The sequence below is a fragment of the Passer domesticus genome, chromosome 3, assembly GCF_036417665.1.
Source record: "Passer domesticus isolate bPasDom1 chromosome 3, bPasDom1.hap1, whole genome shotgun sequence".
Lineage (NCBI taxonomy): Eukaryota > Metazoa > Chordata > Aves > Passeriformes > Passeridae > Passer > Passer domesticus.
This window is the reverse complement of record NC_087476.1, coordinates 99910563-99931217: the sequence shown is the minus strand read 5'-3', so window position 1 is coordinate 99931217 and position 20655 is coordinate 99910563. Positions and strand designations below refer to the sequence as shown.

At 38.1% G+C, this 20655-nt stretch overlaps 1 protein-coding gene across 4 annotated transcripts in view; it reads left to right on the top strand.

The window, feature by feature from the left end:
- Positions 1-20655, top strand: part of PLD5 (phospholipase D family member 5) — a 334219-nt gene that overhangs the window by 5164 nt on the left and 308400 nt on the right. Inside the window, exon 2 of one of the 4 annotated variants that reach the window (XM_064414640.1) lies at positions 19002-19146. The exons of the other annotated variants lie outside the window; for them this stretch is intronic. The gene's annotated coding sequence lies outside the window, so the exon portion shown is untranslated. The remainder of the gene's footprint in view (positions 1-19001; positions 19147-20655) is intronic. 4 annotated transcript variants of the gene reach the window in all.

Genomic DNA, 20655 nt, shown 5'->3' with positions numbered 1-20655 from the left:
CATTTTATATGAGAAGAAGAGGATACTGGGTCAGTCTCCTAGTCTGGCTTTTCTTCACCTTGAAGGGAACCCCTTGCCCTTGAGAAATGAAACCAAGACAGTTACCTCTTTCTCTTATTTGCCACTTAATGTTATAATCTTGATAGTAGTGGCCTTTGATTTCTGCTATTCACATTTACACTTCAGAACAGTGTGACACAATGAAGTTCCACATCTGGTTTTGAGTGCTATGCTGTCATCCCCTACAGGGTACCTTTCTCATTGTCTCATCTGTCTCATAACATTTTCCTGAACTTGGAGAAAAGAATGTGATTAAAGTGGTTTGTAAGAAAGCTGTGGGGTTTTTTCATTATAACTCTTTAGACATTTTCCATCTCACAACTGAAGGATTCGATCTGCCTTTGTAACATTTACATTTCCCATGCACATCTGAGGAATGACACAGAGTCTAACGTGTCCTTTGGTCATTAGGGAGTAAAGCTTGAGGCCATGAGAAACAGCCCTTAGTATTTCAGAATTACCATGGTGTACAGTTAATGATATCAAATTAAAGTTCAAACTACAGCATGGCTTTTCTCAAGTGACATTAAAACCACCTCCTGATTTGTAGTGCAATATGCAGTAACCCCTGCTAAATTTCAACCCTCCTGTCTCAACTGCACAACAAAATACAGCAGTTCAGACACAGGCAATTAATGCTGAGGGAGACTGTGTAAATGGCTGACTTAAAAAATAACTGGTGTTTGGCTGCAAAAGTTGTGCATGCAAGGTGAATTGACAAAACATTACTTTGTTTTGTATTTAATCCTACTTCCCATATACACTGAATTTCTGCCAGTTTCTTCAGTTTGTGAAAATAAGGATTGATGTCTTAAGGAATGGGGAACCTCTCTCAAACCACTCTCATCTTTCATCCTGTTTCTTTTTTATGCTGTATATAGCTATTTGCTTTATCTTTATGAACTTTTTTCAATAATAGGAGGGATTCATAGTGAAAATCTTGCAACAGCTAGGTAATATTTTGCAAGAATCTTCTAGTAAGCGATTCCCTGCACCTATGCCAGTGAGCTTTGATGATCATTTGGAATGTGAGATAGGATTGCAAGCCATATATACATATGTATCTTTGGTACTAAGGAAGGAGCTAAGACTTCTGTCAGCTGTGAAAAGAAATTGAACATATCAAACTCATTTCACACATGACTGACATCTGGAGAATAAATGCATTTACCACATTTCTGCTGAGCACACTTTGGTGATTTAAAGCTTTAGATTTTTATTCCATAGGCATTTGAATTATGGCATATGTGGTTAAGAGAAAATGTGTGAAATCATGTCTAAAATCATTATTTCAACTATGATATGAAATCACCATTTTAGTTGTTTCAGATCCAAAGAACTTGGAATTTTCTCATTTTCTTGCTTCATTTTTTTGTTTTCCCTTTAACTCCTGTGCATCTCTGGAGGCTATGCTGTGGCTCAAAGCTGAAGTGCAAAGTGATTAGGAAGATTTGTATTATATTGATTTACCTTCTAGTACTTAAACCAAGGGTTCACAGTGCTGCATTTAGCTGTTTACCCTTCACTGACACTCACTCCATTACCAGGCATACAGGTAATAAGAACTGATGAAAATCAGATCAATTAGTGTAGAATGAGTGCCTGCACTATGCTCTCTCAAGCCAAAATGTTACCTGTGTCAGCCCACATCCACACTGAGGCTTTTCTAAACATTTGTAAGGTTATCCTGGCTATTTGCCATAGATGGACTCTGACAAGGGTTATTGGGATTCCTGGCACAGATACTTTGCTTCTCATGCTTCTCCATCATTCCCAGCCCAGCAAGAGGGAAAGCCTTAGAAAAGAAGTACAGATGCTCAGGTTTCCTGTTCCTATGCCACCTATTACTAATGTTCAGTAGCTATTTCTTCTAGAAAGTTCTCTGCCTCAGTTCCAAATAAGTCACTCTTCTGCTCACCCTCCACACATCACCAGGTAATAAACTGTGATGCTATTGTCTTGGGAAAGACTACACAGATAGACAAGATACATTAATACATGTACATTGATGGAAGGATTTCTATACTCACTTATCTTGCAACACAAACATGTCCAGAACTTAAACACTCATTGTAGCTAAAATGAAGGAGACAGCCCTCATTTTAGCTACAGTGTCCCCTCTGTCCCTGTCCCCTCCACTCTTCAGTACAGGCTATTTCTTCTCACCAAAGAGCTCAAAAAAAGCCAGCACACCAATCTTACACACATCAAATACACTAGCTCTGCTGCTGAGTGAACATCTGGGAGGTGCTGAAATCTCACATTGTTGAAGAAAATAGAAAAGAAAACAAACTAGGAAAGACTGTGGAGATTTTATGTCCTCACACTGATGTTTCTTCTCGTCTCCCCATCTCTCCTTTGTGCTCCTTCTTTCTTTAACAAACGCTACACCTGCCAGCTTGCCAATCAGTCAGTGTATGACACAAGCCATCCAGCTGTGTGGCAGATGGCTGAACTGTGCTTTGTCCTATATACATCCATGCAGAATTATTTATAAATACCAAACCTGATGCAGTGACTCAGCCTGGTTTTGTAATTGGCAGCTGGATAGTTCTGTGCTTTTTAAAACTGCAAAATTGCCTTGCTTGACTCAAATAGACATCAAAATTCTTAAAAATGGGTCTTGGATTTAAAAGATATTGAAGCTGCTGTTCATGTAGCACATGCTCTAAAACTCCAGTGTTGTCTTCTTCAGGGATTCTCAAATCCTGTGTGATTTAGTGGATCTAGGATCCTCCATGTATGATGTTTCGTCATCCTTACTAACGCACTTGCCCTGACTCACTTTAGCCATTATTATTATATTTTGCTGCCATTAGGGAGCTACCCCAAATCCATCAGAAATGCAAATAACTCCAAATGTTTTCATTGGACTCCAGCTGAACTCACTGGGGTGTCTGCTCATCCTTCTTTACAGCAGTGGTAGTCTCATAGGTTTGGGTAAGAGAAATCATGGGAGAGAACCTGAGTGGGATCTGACTAACCTCCTGCAGTCTGATCCAGGATGCCCTTGGTGTCTTGGGACACTTCTTGGAGTGCATTACTTCAGCTTGTGGAGCATTGTAAACTTAAGGACTACAAATCAAACCACAGCTTTATGGGAATGCAAATGTTACAACCATAATAACATAATGTTCCTACCTGAACCTATGCTATTGAAAAAGGTGTTTCCCAAAGGGAAACAGAAATAATTGATGCAAATCTGACCTTCTCTATTGTCTATCTGCATAAAAATGCATGGCAGGTTGTAAAGCTTTTCACTGTTATATCTGCTTCTTGCTGCAGTGATGTCTGAAATTCCTCTGCAGCTGTCCATTTTCACAGGTCAAATTCCTTTCCAGGAGAGATACCAACTATAATGAGGTATTTCCACCTGTATGATGCTCACATCAGGGTTAATAACTTGCTGTTATCACTCAGTTCCATTCTATTACACCTTGAGATGAGGTGAAGTAGATGAGAGGAGGAGGTTGGTCCATCATTGTGTCTGAGTCCCAGCAAAAGTCCTGGCTGACACCATGAACCCTGGCTGGCTGTCCTAGACTGTCCCAGAGCAGGAAGAGAGGATTTCATGCTGATCTGGACTTTCACAGCCCTACAAGAAATCATGGTATGACACATATTTGTTAAAGAGTGTGCTACCATGACCATTTCTACCTGTTTTTCTGCCATGGCTCTGGAGTAAGTGAATTTCTGTGGGCCTGTCTGTAAAGCTCTGCATTCTTTGACTGAAATATGTAGTCTGAAGTATTTGGACTAGAGACTGAGTCAATACAGTGCTCCAAGTCTTGCTTGGAAGAGAAAACTGGGCCCCTATAGACTATAAATATACTTCTATGTCTTCACTGCTAAACATCCTTCACCTAGAAACTTCAGCTCAGAAGATGAAACAGTATTTATTCTTTTATGGATGTTATACTCAAGAAAGCTTGTGAGAGAGCAGTTTTGCTTCTGAGCTACTGCTTGTTTAACTGCAGGCTTGGAACTGGTATCACTTGTCACCCCAAACAGCACTCTGCTCCTTGGGTTTTTTCAAGTTTGATGGTATCAACTGAGAAATGACAGCAAAAGACAGCACACAAACCCAGTTGCTCTGGCCCATGATGTTTTTCTTAGATACACACCAATTCATCAGGTTCATTTTTAAAGGCTACAGTTTATTTTTGTTTTAGAATTACTTGTGGATTTGCAAATTCTCTTGCTGGTTGTACTGGACACATGACTAAAAGGATAATGTGCTTTAAAAGATGTGTTTTTTGTGTATTCAAAAATTGGATTGTTGCAAAAACTGGTGTATTAAATAGAGTTGATTAGTATGTTGCCCTCTAACAAAAAAAATCCAAAAAACCAAAAAAAACCCCGAATAACAAAACCAAAATGCTATGTAGATCTATGGTGAAATTTTCAAAAAATGACAAAGCTAAGCTCATCCTGTAAAGTCGAGTCTTTGGATGCCAAAGTTAGAGGTAAAAAAAGTCACTGGTCACTTCAAAGTGACAGTAGAAACAATTTGCCTTTGTGGCAGTAGAAACAATGACAATGATCACTTCTTTATACATCTTTGCTTTAGATCATGATTTTGATATTAACTGAGATTTTGCCTAAATTGCCTAAAGAATTTATTCTTTAGGCAAAACAACACCTAGAAAGACAGCTTCATTTCTGCGATAGCGGACATTTCTATTACCAGCGCAGAATGGTAATTGTTTTTCTGTTGTTTCTCTAATTAATTGTTTCTTTTTTGAGTTTCTCAAGTACTTTCCAGCTTGGATCAGCTCTTCTGATCGTGTTCTTCTTTAGTAGCAGCTGAGTGAAAAACTTCAATTTCAAAAAGTTTGAATAGTGATGATCCTCTTATGATTGAGAACAACTGATTTCTTTTCTTGACTTTTATCCATGCTTAAGTGACTTTTAGTCAGTTCCTCTGTTGATAGACTGTTCAGTGTGGTATCATCCCAGTTCTGATCTACATGAGCTGTCATGTAGATATTTGATGATACTTACCTGGTACTGGTATGATCTGCCTCTCTCTCTTGCATTTACCACTAGAAACATCCAGTCAAGAATTCACGTGAGTCATTCATCTTTATTTAGACATTAATTAATTTGACAGATATCTATTTTTAAACACAAACACACACACACAAAGACGTTACATGGATGTGTATACATATATATGTTGACATGTATTTAACATAAACAGAACCCATATAAAACTACGTTGATCAATATTTTATTTAAAACAAAGGCCCATGCAAGTAATGATAATAAAAAAAAAAGCTAAATTAAACTCATGAACTTCTGTCAGCTTCCTGGTATCTTTTCACTGGCCTTCAGATAAGGTTTCAGTGCAGATGATGGTATTACTCTGCTGAATGATCACCTCTTGCTAATATTTAAATTAAGAACATTTTTCAGAATAAAATGTTAATCTCTCTTTCATCATCTGCTTTCCCTGCACCGATTTCCTGGCAATTGGGCATTTTCAAATATAAATGAACACCATTATAAACTAATCAAGATGTTCTAAGTGCAGACAGGAAAAGGAGAAGAGAAGGAAAGGACTAATATAAAATCATAAAGTCACAGAATCATAGAATGACTAAGGCTGGAAGGGACCTTAAAGATCATCTTGTTCCAATACTTCTGCCATGGGACCCCAGGGACAGCGTCCACCAAGCTTGCTTGCTCAAAGCCCCATCCAGCCTGACCTTGAACACTTCCAGGGATGGAACATGCATAACTTCTTTGGGCAACCTGTTCCAGTGCTTCACCTCTCTCATACTGAAGAATTTCTTCCTAATACCTAATTTAAATTTACCCTCCTTCATCTTAAGACCACTCTCCTGTCAGTACATGCCAATGCAAAAGTCTCTTTCCTATTCTCCTTTTGGACCCCTTTAGGTACTGGAAGGCTGCAGTAAGGTCTCCCTGGAGCCTTCTTTTCTCTAGGCTGGAAAATACCAATTCTCTCAGCCTTTCCTCATGTAAGAGGTGCTCCATCTCTCTAATTATTTTGCTGGTGCTTCTCTGGACTGCTCCATCAGTTCCATGTCCTCCCTGTGCTGAAAACCTCAGAGATGGGTGTAGCACTCCAGGTTGGATATCACCAGAGCAGAGTGGCAGAATCCTCTTCCTTGACCTGCTGGCCACACTGCTTTGGATGCAACCCAGGGTGTGGTTGGCTTTCTGGGCTGCAAGAATGCAACCTTCATCCTGCACATCTGACATACCCTCATGAATACCTGTGAGATTCATGGATGGCTATAAAGCAGGATTTTCGAAGGATGTGGGTATTTTACAGAACTTGAAAAGCTGTAAATAGGAGTTACAGAGTTTTCTGTTGCAGGCTAAACATTGTTTCAAAACAAACAAGTTTGTATGGAAATTCATGACTACAGAGTCCAAGTAAAATCTAGAAAACACAAACTTCTTCCAAGGAGAATTGGGCTCCTGTGACAGAAAGCAATGATTTCTAGTTCAGATAAAATGGTAGAATCTGGGTTTGGTTTTCAAAATTACCTGCATTGTCACTAGATGGCATATTGGTCTAAAGTTTCAGCTCATAGTTAGAGCAAATGGACAAACAGCAAGTTATAGGTGGGAATCAGCTAGTAATTACATACTTAATTGCTCTGTGTGTGCATGTGTGTGTGTACGCTTGCCAGTGTGTACAAATTCCACGTATGACATATAACATTAGAGTTGTGTGGATGCTTTTTCTTAGATTCTTTCTCTGTGCATAATAGAGTTACATTAGATACAGATACTTGATGTTTATGTACTGGTATTCAAGGCAGGGATAGGGAGAGAAAAACATCAAGATATGTGTCTGACTACCATCTGTATGTTTTTATCTGTTTTGTGCTTGAAGCAGACGAAGGTCAGGCCAGACTGTACAGTTTAGTGCCTCTTTGAATAAGCTTTTGTTATCTAGGACCTCATATTTAAAAGAACGTGAAATGTACCTTAGGAACACTACTCTTAAATGACTAAAAAAGTGGTCTGTGCAGAACAGATAGCAAGGATTTTAGTTTGCAGGTAGAGAGGGGTAGACTTCCTCCAATATCTCAGTAAGGTACTTTCAAATTTTATTTTAGATGTCTTTTCCTGAAATTTGAAAAAAGGCAATGAATCAGAGCCCAGAACACTCTTTTGTGTGTTGTGCTGTATATTTATTGTCTTTATTTTAAGCTATGAATAGCTGCCTCACATTCCTAACTACTGCCATTTCCCCATGCCCTGTCCCTTCTGCCATTCTTTATGACTAAACCATTTTCTGGCTGAGAAACTCACTGCAGCTTAGAGAAATGGGTAACTTGCACAAAAATTTCTGCAATGCACTGTGACTAGCAACATGCTTCAGAGATTTGTTTTCTCATTTGTGGGAAGCACCTCCTTTTTCAACAGTTTTCAGTGCATTCACTTTCTTTTCCAGGATTTTTATGCCTTCTTGAGGAAGACACATGCAGAGATTACCTTACATGTTCTCTTTTGCTCATGGCTATCTTGCCTTTTACCTGTTTTCTGCTGTTGTTTACCACATGAGTCTGGTATTTGTATACTGAGAAAGAGCTGTGTTTGGGGATTTCAAACTGCTAGGAACTTTGATTATCAGAAGTAATTTCAAGGTCTGAATTGAAGGCAGAATGCTAATATATATTAAAAACACAGAATTGAAGTCTATCTATGGAGTAGGTGTTGCATTTCTTTTATTAATAGCATAAGCACTCAATTTACCCTAACTTCTCATCTCACTGGAAAAAGCCAGGCGTGTTGAGAAGCTTACAGAAGTATAGAAATAATTTTTGTTCTTGGTAAAGCTGTTCTCTACTGGAGCAGGAAAATAATGGGAGACTCAGCACACCAGGTTAATTTTGAATTCTACTGTGCAGTAAAACTGATCTTGATCTTAGACAAATTAAGTGGCTTTCCATCCCTCCCCATTACTTTTATTCTGTATGTATTATGCATTTTTGTCCTGATATGTGGTACTGGACCTTTATAATAGCATATATTAAGTGGAAATTCAGATTCAGATAAAATCCAGGGAAAAAAGGTTATTAATTCAACAACTGTTCTTTTCCTTTCACATTACAGAAATTGATTTTGGTAAAAGACCTTTACAGTTGGTGAAGTTTTAAAATTAGAGGCTCATCTCTGCAGTTGGATTAATTCTTACCTTAATTCTGAAATATGACTTGATTTTACCAAGTCTGGGATAGTCTTGAATTTTTAACCTTCAGGAATTAGCTAACAGTTCTGCTGTGATCTTTGGCTAGGAACTAAAAGGACTGTCCCAGTTCTTGAAGCAGGGAAAAGCTGTAGGGATAGCCATCACTGGTAGTGTCTTTTTACCAGAGATTTTTTTAAAGATGGACTTAATCTTCCTGAGGGTGATTCTCTCATTTTGTATACTCATAAGAAAAGGAAAACAGATGGAGGTGACCACATGGTACAGATTGTGGTAAACAGAGGCGTGTGTCAATATTCCTTTTTTGGATCAGTGGAGAGTTTATCCTTTGTCCTCTGGAAGGAAAAGCCAAAGACGAATCTTGCTTTTCATCTTATCTGACCATGGGAAGGAGTCAAGATTTGGGTTTGTGTTTTACAGGCTGCTCCTACATGGGATGAAGAACATGTATGTCTTAGAAAAATGAGACTTCTTGTTTTGTTCAGCAGGATAAAATCAGCCAGAAAGAAAAGTAATTTGTGAGTAGCCTACAAGGAGCCCTGACAACATGGAGATAATCAGTCTTTTCAGGACTGTTCACCCATTTTTCGTATATTCCTCAAAATTCCTCTGAAGCCAGTGGAAGAGTTGGTCAAGGAATTTAGGATCAGATCTTAGCTCCCTTCTAAGAGACACTAATCTGATCCCTTTTCAGGAGTTTGAGAAATGGCATACTTATGATTTTGCTCTGATTAGTTATTGATAATAGATATTTTCACTCTGGTGAAATAATAAAAATCGACACCTTTATCATTAAAGAAAAATCATAGAAGATAATAAGAAGACCCAGACAGATGAAAATCACAGTGAAGAAAGATTCTGTGCACTAAAGGTTTAGGGGCTTCTTTAGCTTCTATAGGCAACTTAAAATACAGGCAACTTAAACCTTCCTCATAGGTGATAAATCATGTCAACCAAAATCCTTTCCAAAACTATTATTTTGGAATTAGCTATCAAATATATCAATAATTTCACTCCAGTATCTTTCATTACTGCAAAGTTAATGGAAAAAATATTGATTGCTAGTTCAAGCCATGCAAATTAACTTTGTGCTACAGTAACAGGCAGAGTTTAACAACCCGTGAGGAAGCACTTCACTGGTATGGACATTCCTGTTTCAGGTAACACAGCCACAGCGCTATCTTTCACACACTGTGTCATTCTACAGTGTAGGCTTTGTTGACAACATTCCTTATTTAATTTATGATCCATGAAATGATTGGACTGGTATGGACTATTTTCTATGAGGAAAACATTTGCTATCTCTGTCCCGAAGCTGTGACCCAAATGCCTCCAAGAAGGTTCAAACAGGGAGGAAAAGATGGCTTATTCTGATGCCAGACTTGCTTGATGCAACACTTTTGCTCATTCTCTTTGCTATCTGCAACTCATGGAAGCTCTGTGTGGCTTGGGCAGTAGCTTGTAACAAGGTGCTGCTGTAACTCATTTCTAGGCAGAAGCCCAGCTTAGTAAGTGCCCCATCACATGAGTCTGATGCATTTTATTATGTTTATTCCTTGATGGTTGCATCTGTATAAATTAGGAGCCCTGGAAACAAACCGACATTTCTTAGATTTTTAAGATGGTTTTCTAAAATCTTAATATCAGTCAAATCACCAAAAATATTTCCTTTTGTACCTAAAAAATTTTGTTTCCAACAAAATGAATTCAAATATGTTAGCTGAAGTTTAGACAAGGAGGAAAGTGAAATAATGGCCAATGCAGGGTTTTAGAATCATAAATGTTCTTCAGTTGCATCCACTACTTTTTCCCTAGTCCAATTCCTGGGGAAACTATAACTGTGAAATCATGTGAAATATGTTTTCCTGTTCCCTGTTACTTAGGAAAAAGCCCCATGCTAATATTCTGTATCAACATGCTTATCCCATGTAAACTGTCATATAAGCAATGAGGATCTTTTTTGCTTTTGAGGAATGCCCAGTGTCTGAGCTGTCATCTAGAGAGAAAAAACTTCAGCACAGGTCCACTAGCAGACCACCTACATGTCAACATAAGAAAGAAATCCTCAGAAGGCCAGTTCCAGTTTAACAATGGAGCATACTTATCACTTGATCCTCTTTTGAGCAAAACATCTACTTCATAATATCACATGGATTATGTGACATTTTAGGTGACAGTTGATTTAGAAACACAGCTGCTCAGGCAAATTTATCTGCTGCTGTTTGGCTGCAATATTAATTTTGTCTTTACTTTGAGCTGTTTATTACAAGTTGGTCATTAATCACAGATAATGACTGATACCCTGAAAGTTAATGCTTGAATGCATTCTTATAAAATTTAAAATTATTTCTGTTTTGAAGCGTATTCCACTGCTATGCAAGTTAAAATTAAACAAATGTTGTGATTCTGATATAAGGGTACTGTTGATATATGTCTAATTAACGTACTCCAGATGTCAGCATTATTAAAATCTGCCTGTGATCTGCATAATGGGTAATTTGTTACACCAAGCAAAATACCTGGTTTTCAGATAACCATATTTTAAAACACAAAACCGATATATTCTCATCCCAGAGCATAATGAATACCCCAGAAGAGTCATACTGTCAGTAAGATTCATTCCTCTGGGGAAAGTTAGTGGTGTTCTATCATTTACATCAAGAAATACCTGATTTGTGTTTCAACACTGTAAAGCCTGTCATTAACTCTCTCCTTGCTACCTGTAATCTTCCAAACACTTGTTTTTAACAAATATCACCACCAATAAAATATTCATGTTTCATAGCAGCAATAATTCATTACTCCTCACCAAATAAATGCAGTTAAACCATCAGCTGAAGGCTCTCATGCCCCTAGGGACACTTTAACGTAAGCTTTATTAGGATGTCTTGGTATATGTGCAGTGCTGTTTGGTGATATCGTGGCCATGTTTCAAGCCTCTAACAAGGCAACTCACATCAGGAGAGCACAGTGGAGGGATTGTCAGGCTGCCTCCTGCAGCATCTCTTTACAGACTGTCATGGTATAACCCATTTGCAGACACTGAATGCTCTGGGACATAACCGTGCTTGTCTTCTTTCTGCTGACAGTACTACAAGCTCCAGAGCTTCTGGAAGAATCTGGCTGATTATCTCTCAGCTATGAGAATATAAAAATACGATGAAAAGTAACTTTCAGATCTGTTCTCATGCCATAGACTTGGAAAAAAAAAACTAAATTAGCATAGTATATCTAAACTTGTCACACACAATGAGGAATAAACAAGGAACTTCAAAGAAAAGCGAGAGGAGTATCTTTAAATAGCTGACAGGTGGGTAAAGTAAACATCTGCTGATTAAATACTGAGGTCATTAATAAAAGAAGGTTCTTGAATTAGTCATCCCCTTTCTGTCTGTGGGATATTAAACAGTTGCAAAGCACAAACGTAGGCACAGCAACTGAGGATCAACTCTGAGTCAAGGTCCTCTCAACAGTGTGAGACACAGAGCATAACTGTACTCTTGCTCTTCCTCACAGTAGTTTTGTAGTGGTGCAACCCCATTGAAATTTTACCTTTCCTTGGTCCCAAACCAACAAGTTAATCTCACAAATGAAAATTAGGGGTCTGATGCTCTTCCTGTACAGAGTTGGCTCCTGATATTAGACTGGGTGTGGGATGGAGACATGCCCTGCTTTTAAGTAAAGTGAATTGATTCCAACTGTATTTCATGGAACTGTGGATTAAATAACATTCACCAAATCAGAAGGGAATTCAAATTCTTTAACACAAAGAGAACAATGAACATTTGCATATCAAAGGGATTAGTGTTCTTCTCTTTAAAAACAATAAATTTACTGCATGCATTGCTTCACCTATTCAAGCTAAGGAGACCAAAAACCTGGGAGCCACTATAGTTATCCCTCTGCAGAATTTATCTGTAAAATTGTATGAGGTGATTTTTCTCCTCAAAGTCACTTCTCACAGGAGCAACCTGGTTTTCACTTAAATTATGCCAATAATGTAGCAATGATGTTTCAGGCTCTGTACTGAGGCGTTTTCCACAAGGCTGAAGTACATGCCAGTCTCTCACTTCTGCACACATTCAGCTTGCAATAAGACAGTCCAGAAGATGAAAGTGACTGCCTCAAGGACAGACAACTCCAGTCCTTATTATCCCTACAGATTCTTGGTTCTGTGTCTTCTGACTACTTTGTCCCTCTTCTTACTGGAAGATGGATGCCATTTTAGAAAGCCTTATTCAGCATTAAAGCCCCATTTTTTTCCTACAGAGTACCAGCAAGGACCTGCTGATTTCTGGTGTCCAGGTAATACCCATTATAGAAAGCTAAGGCTGTGTTCCTATGCAGATAATTGCTCAGAAAGGGATACTTTGTCTCTGGTGAACAGAAGAGAATAGGCCAAGCACCATAATTTTGGCTTCAGTAACAAAACAATCCGTCTTCATAATGTAATCTCACTAAGCTGGGCTTTCATAGGTTTGGGTAACAGAGCCAAATGAACAATCATGAAAGACAAAAGACATTAGCCTGCAGTCCAACAAAGCCTCCTATTTGTGCAATTTGAAGATGTGATTGACAGCTCCCAGCATCTGATCTTCAGCAACAATTCCCAACTGGCCTACGGTGCATTAAGGCTGCTGCTACATTTATAAAGTAGCAGTACATTTAGTGCTTGTATTGTGTTTTTTCCAGTTTCTCTTACCATGGGGAGTGACCACCTTGGGGTGGGCAGTGCTGGAAATACAGTGTTGGGATAGAGATGCAGAATAATTAAGCCAAACACACCTGGCAAAACACAAAATTTCCCCTTCCACTGAATTCATTACTGATCTACCAGGAAATCCTTCTCTCTTTCTACCAAAGATGCCTTCATATTAATTTTTGAGTTACAAGTTGAAGCTTGTTTAGTGAATGAAGTACATTTATATGTCATCAAGATTTTCCTAAGTTACCATGTTCAGGCACATGTTCTCAGTGCTTGAAATGCAAGAAAGGGGAAGCCCCTGATCTGCAAAGTTTTTATTAAAATGTGCAGACACACACAAAAGCTCACACAATTTACATGAACCAATTAAAAGGCACACTGTGCCTCTAATAAGCAAGGTTGAAGATAAAATTAAATGATATTTTATTTGCTAAATGAATTGACCTTTACCAACACAATCTATAAAATCAATTTAGCATACTGTAACCCTTGCAGATTGGCAGTCCTTTCACACCAGGAGTCTAAAATAAGTGCAACAGGCATTTCAGTACCCAGTAACATATCATTAAAACATGTCCCAAGGCATTTCACAACCCATAAACAGTACAAGCATTAGCAATCAATTGCTCATTATAACCACCACATGGCCTAGATGTTATCTTGCACAGCATCTTAATTTTCCTTGACCCTAGCTCCATGTTTCTTGGGAGAGGCCCCTTATGTGAACTGGTGAAAAATTCCTTCAGCAGAGAACTTTAACATGCTAAATATTTCTTGTTAGTTTTGGAGACATGGTATCTTGGTGTGAACTTGTAGTTCTGTAATATTTAAATGTGTTTGTAATATTTAAATTTTGTGTTTCTGAATCAAGTGCCATATTTCCTTCAACCTCTCAAAGAGCACTAAGTGCTGAAAGCATATTTGAATTTCTTTGCAGTTGTATGGTTTGTAGATAGGCTTTTGCTAACAGGCGGGAAAGAAAAGAAAGTCACAAAACAAAGGCAATCAAAAGCAGCTCTATGATTGCTTCATCACTGACAAAATCAAAGAATATAAATGCCAGATGTTCTGACAATCCTGTGCTGCAACTTGGCAGTGCTCTGCAGCAATGTTCATGTGGTTTCCCAAATCCACAACACAGTATTCTTGATTGACAAGACTCTTGGCTTTTGTCTGAGCCCAAACTACATGCATCTGACTTATGCTACAGTGGGAAAGCTACTTAATCTGAAAACCATAATTAATTTCAGGTACATTCCTAAAATAAGAGTTGCCAGTTGGCAATAGCAATGTAACTCTTCATCCCTAATGATGAAAGAGCTGCTTGCCAGTGGTTCATTAGCTATGCAGCTGTAGTACAGTGTAGTGCTCTGGGAAAGCTATATCTCAGATGGCAAGAGAAATGCACATTTGTGTGCTGGGGTGCAAAAGGTCTTTTCCAGACCCCATGGCTTTGTCTCTGGTGCAAAACCAATCTGGGTTAAGACATGAGATTGAGTAAGGTATCATTTATCCTTCCCACTGTGTAGCTCCTGACATAATTTTGATTTGTGACAACTAGCATTCTCTGAGACAAAGCCTAGGAACAGTCCAGGGAAAAGCATGTGCCAGAGGTCATTTTCAATACATTATGTCAACAACACTGCTTTATATTTACTTTCTTTTTCCCTTCACTCTCCTTCAGCACTGCCCAGCAAGCTTTGTCAGATGCTCCTACCTCAGAGTGGCAGAAAGAGACAAATTTTGTCTCATCTTCCAAAAACACCTCTCTGAAGTGGGACAGCATGGCCTCTGAGAACTGAAAATTGAACTCCTCATAGAAGCCAGAGGTGAATGTTGGTCAGATATTAGTCAGTGTGAATGTAGCCCAAGCTGCTAGAATTCTGAGCCAATGAACCATTCACTGTCGTTTTATTTACAAGAATAGAGAATAGCCTTCCCATCTACTTTCTTGGAAGCAGCAGCTGCTCTTGGCCAAGCTCTGTCTACATGAGCGTGATTCTACTGTGCGGCAGTTGTTCAGTGAAAAGATAGATTGACAGGACAGAGACTAGCACATAATATTTTTCAGCAAAGAATTCTAATGACCACTGTGTCCATTTTGTTTCTATTTTCTAATATTATAGATTCTTCTTTTATTTTTCTGACTGATTACTCTCACAAACAGAAATATTAAGACTGTGTTTATGCAGACTATCACCAAAACACACCTGGTTTTGCCAAAGAAATATCTTCAGTGTATTAAGCCAAAAAAGCTACACACAGTAGACTAAAACAAATCTGGCTCTCAGGGTTGTTCAGGAGAAAAACTATGCATGCTCATTTCTTGAAAAGCACTATTCTGGGTTTTTCTGGGAAGGAGATTTTTTTTTTCAGAGCAGCCTATTTGGTACTGTATTTTAAATGGTTGACTAAAAACAGTATTTTAGCTATTGCTGAACATTTTTTATAAAGTGCCAAAGTCTTCTCTGTTTCTCACTTTGTGATCCCAGTGGAGAAGGCTAAAGGTGAACAAGAGGTTGGGAATGGACACAGCCCCAGGACAGCTGACCTAGACCATATAGTATCATGCTAAGCAGCAAAATGTAGTTATTTTTCCAAAATAACTATTTCTCAGTGACTATCTGGGCATTGGTGTGCTGGTGGTGAGTGATTGCTTTTGTATTACTTGGGTTGTTTTCTGTTTTAGTATTTTTTGTGTTTGTTTGCTTGGTTTTTTTTTCCCATTTCCTTTACTTATTACATTGCCCTTATCTTGACCTTTGTGGGTTTTGATCTCACTTCTGTCTTTTTTTATTGTCTCCCCCAGTCCTCTGGGGGAAGTTAAAAAGTGACTGGGTGGGGGCTTAGGGTCAGTGGGAATCAACTCACCACAGATATAATTATCTGTCAGTCTGTCCATCCCTTCAAACCATTCAGGTTTGAATCCTGACACCAGAAAATACCCACAGGCACAGAACAGAACAGGTGTTTGTGGCTTGGCTACACTACAAAAGACAGCAAGGATGAAAGAATAGCAGTTTGCCCTCTCTGAATTTGCAGACCACACACCTGAGTATGCAAACATTCGTTCCTGAAAATTGTGGTTCCATTTGGTGTTTGAGTTCAGAAATACCTACCTGCAAAAAGAAAACCTAGTCTGTATTAGTGAAAAGAATGCAGGTATAACAAGGTCATTTAGAGAGACAGAGGGTAAACTTACCATTCACAGTCTGCAAGAAGTGAACTCCACAGAGAACAGTCAACAACCTCTGCACACTCATAAAGCGAGATAGCTACAAAAATGCCAGGGAATGGAATTTTGTAACATATCCTGTGGCTGTTTTCCAGGTTGGACAAGTATTATGCTGTGAAAAATTACCCACATCTCAGTAAGGGACAGTCAGAGCTATTCTATGCTTACAAATATTGGCTTGTGGAATTGAAAATGATGAATTGCTTAAATTTGGTTCCACTCATTCTTAACCATACTTAATAGTGCTTTTAATCAAAGAAGCTTGTTATAAAAACTGTGTAAATTCAAGACAAAAAATCTTTAGAGAGTAGAAAAATTATTTATTAAAGAAAATTCTGGGCATAGTGCCAAAATCTATTAAACTGATCAATATCTTTTTGGGGGAAGTAACAGGGGATATAATTTTGTCATCCATACAAATGTTGGGAAGGCTGCCATGTTGATGACAGTAGAAAACATGAAAATATATAAGTGCTAGAACTTTCAGACCTCTAGACTGAAGTCAACAAAGTTACTCAGACTTACACTTCAAAAATGTTATTGGAATTTGATGCAATTCTACAAGACAGTATATGGAGAGAAAATATTTAATTTTTAGAGATATCAGATATTTCAGATTGTAGAGTTGAATTATCTTCCCCAGACTGAGGGACTTGTGTTCACCATACAGCCAACCAATATTTAGAAAACCATTTCTACCTTTACATGGGAAGCATTAAATATCACAAAATCATAAAAAGATTTCAAAATGCAAAATCTTCTATTTCTTCTTTGGTTTTCCAAAACCATGTATCTCATAGAAGGGTTAAAGTAAATCATGCTAGAGCAGTACCACAATTTAGAGTAAAATAATACAGCACTTTTTTCCCAGGTTTGCAGATAAGAGTTATAAATACTGAGTTTCCAAGTTCCAGAGTTTTTCTAATGCTGATAAGATTTCCCTCTGAGTGAATACTCCATTAATATCTTCCTTTACATGACTCTATACAAACAACTAAGGACATGAAGAAAAAGTGAGGGTGACAACACACAGCTGCATGTCACACAAAAAAGTACAAGCCAAACAAACAAAATAAACAAAAACAACAGACTTTGATTTTAGCTTTTACTTCCACCACAGATCTGATTCACCGAGAGGGTTTTGAGGGAAGGTAGTTTTGCCATCTCCAGCCATGTGTGCTGGCTGCTCCGTGGCATCCCGGGGAACTGGGAGCTGCAGGGGCTTCCTGGGCTGGCAGGGCAGGGCAGGAAGGCATGGCCAGCCAGAGCCTGTCCCACTGCTCCAGCAGGACAGCCTGGCTGGGCCTTCAGCTCATGGATGAGGGCAAAGCTCAGGTCTGGGGAAGGCAGTCAGTCGGAGACAGGCTCGGGGTGTTGACAGGGTCAGGATGAGGCTGGGTCAGGAAATCAATCCATGGGATATAGCCTGAATGAATGGGCTTCATGGCCAGCCACACACATGGCTTTAGGTGAGGAGATACGACGAAAGCCAATATACTGAGATCAATAGCTGTCATCCTATGGAGAGTGAAAGTACATGTCCCTACCAAGAGACTGTTTCTAATCAGTGTTTTAGCACCTGTATAGAAAATAAATTAAACTCATGGTTAACCTACAAATACAATTGGCATGAAGGACTGACATTAATTTGTTGGTCTTTATGAGCTTTGAAGTTGTCTGTGATACACAGTAGTGATAGGAAGAAATTAGATGCATTCACAGCTTGAGACACACACAAATGACATATTTCTATTTACAAGATGATAGCAAACAGATATATTTTAAGTAAGAATACATACTGATACATTTTCTATAGTAACTTGAAAATTTACATAAATCTACATTCTCATGTCTATGGTAGGCAAATTTAAAAATATTATTCAATAAGAACATTGTCATCTACTTCACCTTGCATTGAGGTAGACAAGTACAACTTTTAAAAGGTGATAGAATCATTTATGTTGGAAAAGACCTTTAAGATCATTAAGTGAAACTATAAACCTAACCCTGCCAAGTCCACCGCTAGACCATGTCCCTATGTGCCACATCTATATATCTTTTAAATGCCTCCAGAGACGGTGACTCAACCACTTCCCTGATGACATATTAAGTTTGTGAATTTATCACCAGCCTGTCTGTCAGTCCCAGCCACGCATGATGGATGCTGAAGGAAGCAAATGAGATGAAAAAATGGCAAGAATTTGGAGGAACTGTCACAACAGTGTCTGGTTTTGTTAAAGAACATTAATCAAGAGAGGTTGTAGTTGGGAATTAGAGCTTTTTATTTACTGACCATGGATTCAAGCATTTGGATTACCCATTTTGTGTGGTTATAGTTGCAGGATTCCTAGGCTAAGTAATTTGCTTTAAAAGATCTCACTTTCTAAAATGATAACCAAATTTACACTGAGGTTTTGAGATAGGTTGTTGACTTTTTACCTTTCTTTCTGGCTTTACTCAGATATATAGCCAAAGGCTAAATCAGTAATCTAATTCTTACTGAGACCCTTGATATTAGGTGGATTTAGCTGGACCACTTTAAATCAGTGTGATATTTACTTCATTCGTCTTATTTTACACAGATTTTGTCTAATTGTTTCATCGCTGTGGTTCTTTCTTTTGTTAACCTCAAAGGTATAATGCTGGATTACTGTAGCATTTTTAATAGGGCTGTTCACTGTTTTCTGCTCAAAAGAACTTCCTGTGCTTGTGTCATCTACAGTTCGAATGCCTGATGCCTCAAAAAACATTGTAAAAGACATAAACTTGCATGGTTCTACTGCAATATCATTTTTTGTTATCTGCAGCTTCTTCCACATTTGTTATACTAAAGAAATTTAGCATCTAAGGGATCATCTTATTAGCATTCAGCAAATCCTCATGACTATATTCTCCCCGAAGTCACGACCTGAGCATTGCTACAGCAATTGAAACAGAAACAAAAAAATACAGGTAAGTAGTAGTTTGAGACAAATTCATGAGAGGTTGCTGAAGTTTAAAGCTATGAACAATTTAGAGACACTAAATGTCAGGACTTTCACTGTATAATTAGGAATATTTTCATTCCGAAGGGGAAAAGAAAGTTGTAATTCAAAGCATACAGTCTGAAATATGTGCATTGAATTAGTAAGATGAGCCAAAGGGGCTCTCTGTGATAACTGAAAAAGCTATCTGCATATATTATGTTTCTGCTGCACAAAGTTCTTTTGCTGTGTGAGTCATCAGCCACTGGGAGGTCTTAAGAAGCAGTTTTTTTCTTGAGAGAATGGGCTGGAGAATTAGAGAAACATAAAACCTAATTAAATGTATTTGATGCTGTACTTAAGCAAGTTCCAGCATTCAACTAGACTTTACTGGATTGAAAGATACAGTTAGCTCAGAGATATGATGACATTTTCGCCCCATGTAAAGCAGAGAGTTCATCCCTTTTTTGGTAGCAGTTGAAAGTTCTCCATTGTAAGAAACATTTGCCACGTCTTAGTTATCCTTATGATTTATTTTCTCTAAATCTTCTGTTCTTTCTCTTCTACTCTTCTAGCTGTTAGAGCTAGACACATGATCCCAGTGGCATTAACACTGATACAAAAAGTAGTAATGTTTTAACCTACACAGTCAGAGCTCCAGGCTCTTACAGGGCTCTTTCCTTATTGGTCTGGGACAGTTTCACAGTGTGCTTATATTGATGTGACCATACAGTGCAGGACAGAGTCTTAAGAGATGACATACAGCCTCCTGTCTTGTAAGCAAAATGTCCCATACTTTCTTGCTGAGTGTGGGTTGTTGATTTGATTGTTTACTTTTTTTCCTCACTTATGGACTGTTTACCCATTAACTTGGTATGACATTTGTCAGTAATCTGTCCTATTAATTAGTATCTAGCTCTCCAATCTCACATATCTCTGTATATCTTATTAGTAGTTTTATGTGTTATTTTTTTGTTCAGATTGAGGGATGAAAACCTGAATGAATTAATTATAAATGCTATAAATGTATCCTGGCTTAAAAATAAAAGTTCTATAACAGTAATTTAAATTTCGTCAAAATTGTTTGGGTTTTCTAATTATTATTAAAATGTCACAAAGCAATTTGTTACATAATTTTTTTTTTAGAGTGGAGTGTGTGTATTTGCATCCCAAAATATAATGCCATTAAACAATTAAGTTAAAGAAAATATCCACTGTTTGCACCCATAATGCTTATCTGTTATGTCACTATCATATTTAATTCCTCACTTTTCAACTCTTTGCCAGCCATTCTAGTATCTTGGCCAAGACTGATATTTTCTAATAGGTGTTTTTAATATTGTCATAGCATAAATTTTCTTCTATTATCTAGAATTTTGCCAATGTTCCAAGAATTAACAAGCACCAGCATTAATGATTCAGAGCACTCATAATCAGATCACAAAATCACAGAAGAGCTGAGTTGGAAGGGACCTCTGCATTGTCCAATCCCTCTGCA